Source organism: Chinchilla lanigera, unplaced genomic scaffold (assembly GCF_000276665.1).
Source record: "Chinchilla lanigera isolate Chin_1 unplaced genomic scaffold, ChiLan1.0 scaffold00023, whole genome shotgun sequence".
Classification (NCBI taxonomy): domain Eukaryota; kingdom Metazoa; phylum Chordata; class Mammalia; order Rodentia; family Chinchillidae; genus Chinchilla; species Chinchilla lanigera.
The window spans coordinates 1,088,182-1,097,320 of record NW_004955424.1 but is presented as its reverse complement, the minus strand read 5'-3'; positions in this window follow the sequence as shown (position 1 = coordinate 1,097,320).

The following is a 9,139-nucleotide window of genomic DNA, read 5'->3' as shown; positions in this document are numbered from 1 at the left end:
GGGGCGGGGCTTCCCGCACCTCCCGCGGTGACCTCTTCCGTGGCCTCTGCTCCTCGCCCCTGCTGCGCAGAAGATGTTTAGTAATGGATTTTGCCCGAGGAGTGGGCTTTGGACAGTGTCACTTTGTGTATTATTATTTTTTTTTTGTAAAAATAGAGCAATTGATTATCTTTTTAAAATCATTAAAAATGGAGGCGTTTATGAGAATTGGGAAAATTTGGGGTGCCTTTGGTTTGAGGTGGTAGAAGGGGAATCCCAGAAAACAGTTGTGTTCTCCACCTTGACGTGAGAATATCGCTTGTGCACACGTGTGTTGAGGGAAATTTGGACAAAAGAGGAGTTAGAACTAGGACATGTGTGGCTGCCTCTTCCAACCCTCCTCACTGCCCTGCCGTCTCAGGAGGGTTAAAAACCAGATGTGAAAGTCCTGAGTTCCCAGGACAAAGGTTGTTGAGTGTGGCTATGTCAGGTGCAAAGTTCTGTGTTTTAGGGGCACTGCCAACAAGAGGAGCTTGTATAAAATGAGCACTCCAAGCAAGCGTGCAGTACCTGCTTGCGCGCTTGTTTAACCCGGGTGGAGGGGACTCTGTCAGTTCCAGTGCCAGTCTTGCGGGGGAGGGGCCCGTGGGGCGGCCCGAGAGGGGCAGCTGGATTCAGGAACTGAACAAGGTTGGCTTGCACCGGCCCCCTGGATCAGGAAAGAACAAACCCACGAGCTGCATAGCCACTGCACAGAACCAACTACACTAAAGTAGGGGCGAAAGTTTTAGGGAGAGAGTGTGGTCCTCAATTTTGCAGCAAGTCAGGCAAGGAAAGCAAGAAATTGACTGTGAGAATGTGGACTCAGAGTGGTACCCCTTTAAAATGAACTAAAAGGGGCTGGGGATTTAGCTCAGCGGCAAAGCGCCTGCCTGGCAAGCGCGCAAGGATGTGAGTTCGGTTCCCGGTACCGGAGAAAAACCAAATAAAATAAAATAAAATAAAATGCACTAAAAGAGTCATTTCAGTGCCCAGCTAGTGGAAGAGGAGTTAGGGGGTACAGGCGTGGAGAAGGAGAAGGGATCAGAGGAAGAGGGGTAGGAATCTGCTCCTTGGTCTTAACTAGGCTTTGTTTCCAGAGAAAGCTGCTAAATGGAGGAGGCTTTTAAAGAGTTCATTCTAACAGGCTTGGTTCTAAAATTGCATAGTCTTTAGGCATGTCTCGGTAACGTTGTTACTGGGCGATATCAGCACCCAAACCTTGACCTGTAAGGTAATGTCCCTCACCTCAAAGGAATGGCTCTAGGGAGGAGAGAGCGGCCTAAAGTCAAATCACCTAAAGGAGGAATGAGCAGGGAAAGTTGGGATGTAAGGATGGAACCAGCCAGTCAAGAGTTTCAAACGAGAAGAAAAATCTTAGAATGTGGGGAGGGATTAAAGAACTCTCTTTGACCATATTCATAAATGAAATAAATCAGACTCACATGTGTAAACATCGTATTGTCTCCCTAGTGTAAGAACCTGAAAGAGAAAATAAAATCGGAAAGGTACGATAGATATTGAGAAAGGGAAAGAAAATGCTCAAAAGGAAAGAACAACTGGGGCGAGGGAAAAGAGAAAAGAAAGAGGGAAATATATATATATACACACACACAATGTACTACTAATTTCTATTGCTTTATTGAAAGGAACAGTTAGTGTTTAATTATTTGATCAATCTTACATGCATGTATTTGTTTATCTGAGTAACCAATTTGAAGATAACAATATGTAATACAATAACCATTGTTAATTTCCTATCACCTTGTTTGAAATTCTGTATCATTTTTATTGTTTTTCTGTTGTTCTGTTTATGTCTTTGTATTAGCTAATTTGTTTTTGTTCTTTTTTCTTTAAAATAAAAAAAGAGGTCTGGGGATATAGCTCAGCAGCACAAGTGCCTGCCTGGCAAGCTCAAGGTCCTGAGTTCCATTCCTGTTACCAAAAAAAAAGTCTATTAAAAAAAGAAAAAACTTGCACTTGCCAGACAGGTGCTTGTGCCACTGAGCTATATCCCTAGCCCAAGAACTCATTTTTTTAAAAAAATTCAGTCATTAAGTATTTAGTCAGAGGAAGGAAGACACAAACAAGACAAACAACACATTATATATAAGACAACATTGCATTTGATTAGTTTTGAAACAAATTAGCCTGCAGCAAGCACAACAGGAATTCAGACAGAACTCCAACAACCCATGGTGGTCAGGGGAATCTCCAGGAGGAAGACTTTGAATCTTACCCATTAGTGAGAGTTTTGAATAGATTTCCAAAAGACACTCAAGCCTGGACCTACAAGACCTACAATCCACAGTATATTAACTATTGTTATTCCCCTATTATTTTGTTATGAAATTTTGTTTTATTTTTTTCCATAAAAAAAAGCAAGAAGATCCTGAGATCAAATGGAAAGATAAAGAACTCTTAGTATTTCGTATTTGTTTCAAGTGCACCTGACATAGCTACACTCAACAGCCTTTGTCCTGGGAACTCAGGACTTTCCCACCTGGTTTTTAACCCTCCTGAGACTGCAGGAGAATGCATGCAAGAGAGTGCTCTTGCATGAACTCTTTCACAACACAGCCATTCTAGAGGTGACAGGCTCACTGTGGGATAGTGACATTGATCCGTGGTCACCTCTTAAACCTTCTGCCTCTCCACACAGTCACCTGGGGGCTTACATTTTAACATATGAATTTTGGGGTATATATTCAATCCCCAGGAGTAGACTAATTAGAATGTCCTTCTAGAGATCAGGCTGACAAAATGGTATTTGAATTAGTCCTTGTTTTCTAATAGCTAAGCTAATTCATCTGGGTTCTTGATTTTACATCTCAGATTCTGTTCATTTGTGAGATGGCTTAAGAGCTTTTGCATTTAATACTGTGACAGGAGTGTGGGGACCCTAATATGGGGGCCTGGTTCAGGCTGTGTCATCTTGTTAGGAGGTCTCAGGGGCTCTCTGGACCTCATGTCTAATATCTATAAAGTTGGATAGGATGTCTACCTTATTAAGCGGTTGTAAAGATTAAATGAGATAATAAATGTAAAAAGTGCTTTGAAACAGATACATATATTGCATCCAGGTGTGGTGGCACATGCCTGTCATTCTGGCACTCGGGTGACTGAGGCAGGAGTATCACCATGCATTCAAGGCCAGCCTGGGTTACATAGTGAGCTCAAGGCTAGCCTAAGCTACATAGAGATCCTGTCTCAAAAAACAAACAAAACAAAATTTTTAAAAATTTTATTTTAAACTGACAAATTAGGGGCTGGGGATTTAGCTCAGTGGCACAGCACCTGCCTGGCAAGTGTGAGATCATGAGTTCGATTCCCAGTACCCGAAAAAAACCAATAAATAAATAAATAAACAAACTGACAAATTAATTTTAGGGAAAAAAAAAATCAAAGTCTTTCACCAAGCTTGATGACACAGTTATTTTATTTAGGGTCCCTCTCTCTTTATTTTACTTTTTATCAAGGTATTATACATATGTGGCTTAAAAAGTCAAAGAACATCTCCAAACTGGGGCAATTTTGAGAGTGAAAAGGGAAACAGTAATAAAATTGTACCAAAGTAAAAAGGATAAACTAGGACTGACCCAGACAAGCCTCCTACTTATAAAATTGCATCCTTTGCTTACCCCTACTAACTCTGATTTCCATTTCTTGGAGGTTACTGCCTTCAATTATTTTAGTACTGTTTTTCATATTCCCTCTATTTTTCCAAAGAATAGTTTTCTCCCGCTTTTCTTGATTTTTTTTCATTTTATATATTGCCTATTAATCTCTTAGTATGGAAGACAAGGGGTTATCTCTTTAGACCTTTCATTCATATTCTGTTTTCCTCCCTTCGTTCCCAGAATTGTATTATATATTCATTTGTATATTAATATGCCCGCATAAATCTTGTTTGTGGCTGAATCACATGATTTATATCTCTTTTCTTGTGCAATTGTTCATTTCCACTACAGTTAATAATTAACTAAAATTTTCTTAGTTCTATTTTCTCTGGACTCATCCAGTATCCAACTCCAAACTTTCCTCGCTGTAGAACCTTTCAAATGGCTGATCCGTCAGTTCAGATTTTACTGGAATTATTTACTGGAATTATTGCCTTCTGTCCTTGGTGCTCCTGTTCCAGGCTAGCCTGGTTACTGCCCAGATCTACTCCACAGCTGTTATCCCAGGACTTCCTGTCTCTTCTCTTCTGTGTTGGATTCTTTATTTTCTTGATACCATGGTTGCACTTGGCTCTTTCACTTCCTTGTGTGTATGGAACACATCTCATTCCATGGTGGCACAGAAGGAACATCATCGAGGAGAGAAACTTTGAAGAATTTACATGTCCAAAACTTCCTTTAGGGCTGGGGATTTAGCTCAGTGGCACAGTGCCTGCCTGGCAAGTGTGTGGTCCTGAGTTCAATTTCCGGTACCAAAAACAAAATGCAGAACCAAAACTTCCTTTATTCTACTTTCATTTTTTTTTCAGACTTTGAACTCTAAGAAAGACTTGCATGAATATTTCCAGAAAAACTTTATACATTTCACCAGTTGTTAACATTTTTCCATACCTGTCCTATCACATCTTTCTCTAACTTTTACGTGCAAACATTGTTTTGTTTTGTTTTTTTTTTTGGTACTGGGAATCGAACTCAGGACCTTGCACTTGCCAGGCAGGCGCTTGTGCCGCTGAGCTATATCCCTGGCCCTCTATATTGTTCTTGAACAATCTGAGAGCTAGTTGTGATTATGGTTGTGTTTGAATGATAGTTTGGCTAAGTACAGAATTCTAAATTGGAAGTCATCACCCTCATTTTGTAAGCATTGATCATTGCTTTTGTTGCTGCTGCTCATGGAGGCCGGTACCATTCTGATTCCCGCCCTTTAAAACTGACTTGTGTGTTCTGTCCGTGAACGCTTTGGGTTTTCCTTTCATCTTTGATGTTCTGCACTTTTGTGGTGCACCTCCCTTTCGTTACGTTAAGTGGCTTTCAATATGGCAGCTCCTGACATCCAAATCCAGGAAATTCTTTGACAATTTCCCCTATCCATTTTCTCAGTTTTCTGGGGCTCCTATCTAATAAGATACTGGAACTCATATATTGGTCTTATGATTTTATTCTCTTTTTTCTTCTAGTTTTCCACTCTGCCTTTCATTCTATTTTCTAGGAGATGGTGTCAACTTTATCTTCCACTTTCTATGAAATTCTTAATTTCACCTATGCTATTTTTTTTTAATTTCCAAAAGCCCTTTCATATCATCAAGATGTGTCTTTTCCATGGCACCCTGTTCTTTTTGGTTTATATGCACTGTGGTCTCATATCTGTTTGACCATAGTAACTATAATGGTTTCCCCCCAATGTTTCTTCTGCTCTTTGCATTGCCTCTTCGATCTTGGTTCGTTTTCTTTTTTATTATTTTGGACTTTGTCTTTCACATTAGAATCTCTCTTTAATTGCTTGGTAATTCCTGACTCTCTTTGTCCCAGGTTCATAAATGTGAGTCACTGAACATCTCATTGGACGTTTCCTAGAGTGGGTGGAACTCACTGGAGGGTAAAGGTACAGAGCACAACCACATGGCTGGAGAATCTATAAGCCCTTTCTCAAAGCTGTTTGCTTTCTTCAAAGAGGAATCCCATCTTGGAAGTCCAAGTATGGCTTCCAGCATTGTGGGGCTGAGAGAGAGACCAACCTGGAGATACCTGGTCTCAGCTGTTAGGCTGGCGCTTAACACTTTGATTTGCAGTAGGTGTCTCACCTCCCTGTCTAGCTGTGAGCTATGCCTAGTGTGTCAAAGTCCACAGCCCATCTATTTACTTCAGAGGCTAAAATTCCCATCTTCCTCTAGGGCCAGGAAAGGGCAAGTGCCTGCCGCACAGATCCCAATTTATGAGACTTTGGCCAAATCCTCTATTTTACAGCTCTACTCTCTATGTTGGGTTTGTAAAGTGTTATGCTTCCAGCCTCTGGAAATGTCCTGGGTTCTGTGGTACCAGCGAGGTAGTGTAGCAAGGGAGTGCCATGGGATTACCACATCATTGCCTCTTCCCAGAGCTTCCCACACATCACTGTTTCTGGCCTTTCTTGTAGTTAGGTTGGGTAAGTGACTAAACTATGGCAAGTGGGAAGCAAGTGGAAGTGGAATTACTTGCTCCAGGCACGGTGCTCATACCTAGGTCTCTCCAGATAAGGCGGCCCAGAGAACCGCCTTGAGGCCTCTGCACTAGAAGAGATCCTGAGGGATGAAAGAGTTAGGCCCTGCAGTCCCTGAGATGTTTTTCTTCTATTTTGCTGCTATGTTTTGACCATAATGCTCTCTGCTGAGACACAATCAATTCCAGCTTCTTTCTCTCTTTTGTTTTTGACTTTTACTAGTGCATGCTTGCAGTACATATGATTACACTCATTGCAGGGAACTGGTACATGTACATAACACATTTCAAGATGTGACCAGTTGCAGAGAGGCGGGGAACAAAGGTGGGGCTTGCAGGAACCTAAGACTAGAAGGCAAGGAATGTAAGAAAAAGAATCCAAATGTTTGCTGCTTTCCTTCTGGTTGGGCACCGGGAGATAAGAGCAGAGGAAAGAACTATTTTTGCTTTGTTTTGTTCTGCTCTCTAACCCCATTATTAAGAATACATTCTGGTTTTTTAAAATGGTAAAAATGGCTTATGACAGTTAGCTTTCAATGGCTGACAAAGTATCTGGTATTTTCCACTTAAAAGGTGGAAAGTACATTTTGGCTCTTGGTTTAAGAGGTCTGTGTGCGGTTGCCTCGCCCTGTTACTTGCACCCGTGGTAAGGGGAACATTGCAGCAGACGTGTGAGATAGAGGAAGCTGCTCACCTCATGGCAGGCAGGGAAGGGGATCTTTTAAAACAAAGCCCCTTCCCCAAAACCCTTTAAACTGTGAATCTATACATGGATTAATCCATCCATGAGGTCACAGCCCACACCGTCCATCCACTTCCCAAAGGCCCCCCACCTCTGAACCCTGCTGCACCGGAAACCAAGCCTCCCATCCGTGAGCTTTTGGAGATATTTCAGACCCAAGCTATAAGAAGGCTATAAATGGTAAAAAATATAAAGGACTTAAAAACTGAGTCTTAGATGCATTGGATGTTTATCATCTTATGTTTGGCTGATACACCCAGCTAAGCACAGATTTGAGGCAGGCAAAGGTGCAATTTAAAGCCTGCCTCCAGCGTATATTTGATGTCTCCTATTTCTTTTTTTTTTGGTTTTTCTCCGGTACCGGGAACCGAACTCACGACCTTGCGCTTGCCAGGCAGGCGCTTTGCCACTGAGCTAAATCCCCAGCCCCCTGTGAAACATAAATGTCAATTTCATGGGCTGCATGGGCAGTCCTTGACTCAGAGAAGTTCCCCTTTAGCAGGTTACCCTGGGAGCTCTTTGTCAGCCCCATCCTGGTTTTGAGGTGATGCCAGGTGGAACCTACTTACCAACAGCTATTGTCTACGTCACCCCTACTCCAGCCCACTTCCTGGGGCAACTTCCTGAACAACTAAGCAAAGTTAATTGAAAATTGATGTAATCGATTGCTTTATTACCAGAGTGATTTGCATCTTGAAAGCTTACTATATGACAGAGTATAATTATATAATTTATAGTTGATTTGAATATGATATATATGGGTCATTTAAAAAAAGAGAGAACTAAGATTAGGGCCTTAGGCATGCATTGCTGCTGTGAGAAAATCCAACTGGCTCCACGGTCCTTCCAGGCACGTAGTCTGCTGTGACTCTGAGAACCGTCTGTTCTGTCTTTGGCCTGTGGAAATGACCCAGTGGACTGACTAGTGCCGGTACAGCAGTGTACCAAGCTGTTTCTCCCAACGCATTGAGATCTTTATCTGCAGGAATATGCAGTGGCTCAGGGCACTCTTCAGAGACCATTTGGCATTCAAGCTGGTGTCTTCACGCCGAGGACTATCTTTTCACCAGAGAGAAACCTGCAGAAAGTGGCTTTCAATACGGCTGGAAGGAACATGCCCTGGGACTACTGTCTTTGTACATTGCCTCTCACCCCTGTACCAACCCGCTTCCTGGGGGAATCTCCTGAATGATAATAAACAGCCTTTTTCTGTTTAACCAGCCAGCTTTCTATGTGTCTTTCCTGAAGATGAGGAGCACACAGTATCAAAACAGAAAGTTACAGGAGTGTAGTTATGGGAGGCAACGGTTAGTCACACTGTTTAATAATCTCAAATTGCAAACTTCTCATTTCTGTCCCCAGTGCTTCCTTCCACCCCATCCCGTGCAGTCAAGACACTCTATCAGGGGTCAGCAGCTTCCTTTGCAGAGGACCCAGGCCTGCTGTCTTCTTCCAACACCAGGAAGAGACGTCAGGAGGCCTCTCCGAGTAAACACTTTGCAGGCAGGGTAAATAAGGGTGGAAGAAGCAAATAAGAAGTCACCTTTTCTCCCTGAGTAAACTGTTTCCTCCTCTGATTAGTTCAAGCTACAGTGACATATGGTCTGACTATGGGACAGCAGCGCTGGCTACAAAGTGAAAATGCAGGCCCTTGTTCAAAAAGTTGGAAAAAGGCGCCCTTAAAAGCCCTGAAATGTAAAGTGTTCTCTTTCTTTTGCGCTCTCTGATCTTGCTATTTAATGTGGCTCTCCCTAGGGGGGAGGACACTGGCAGGGAGAGTACAGAAAGGGCCCCTCCCTCCAGCCGCAGGCCAACGCAGCCTGGGTGCCTGGTGCCAGGTGGACGTGCGGCAGATGGCAACCTGAGCGCAAGGCAAACTCAGTTCCTGGGTTAGGAGTGGGTCAGAGGACCGCCCACAGCGAACCACCTCCACCAAACTATCATGGTGCTGCCAGATCAGAGCAGTGACTGCTGCTGCCTGCCAGGCTGTGCCAGGAAAGCGCCCCAGGGTGCATGTACCCAGCCCGCTCCTCCCCACGGTTGAACTCAGGCCACTACTTTGGGCAAAAAGTGACAACAAACATGGGCCTGGTCCAACCCGGCCCCACCATGGACTGGACTTAGCTGCCAGGTCAGTTTGAATGTGTGCAGGAGGAAGTCACGGTAGAGAGGACAAACAAGGAGAAGGGCAAGCTGGGCAGAGCCCCAGGCACCAGGTGGTAGA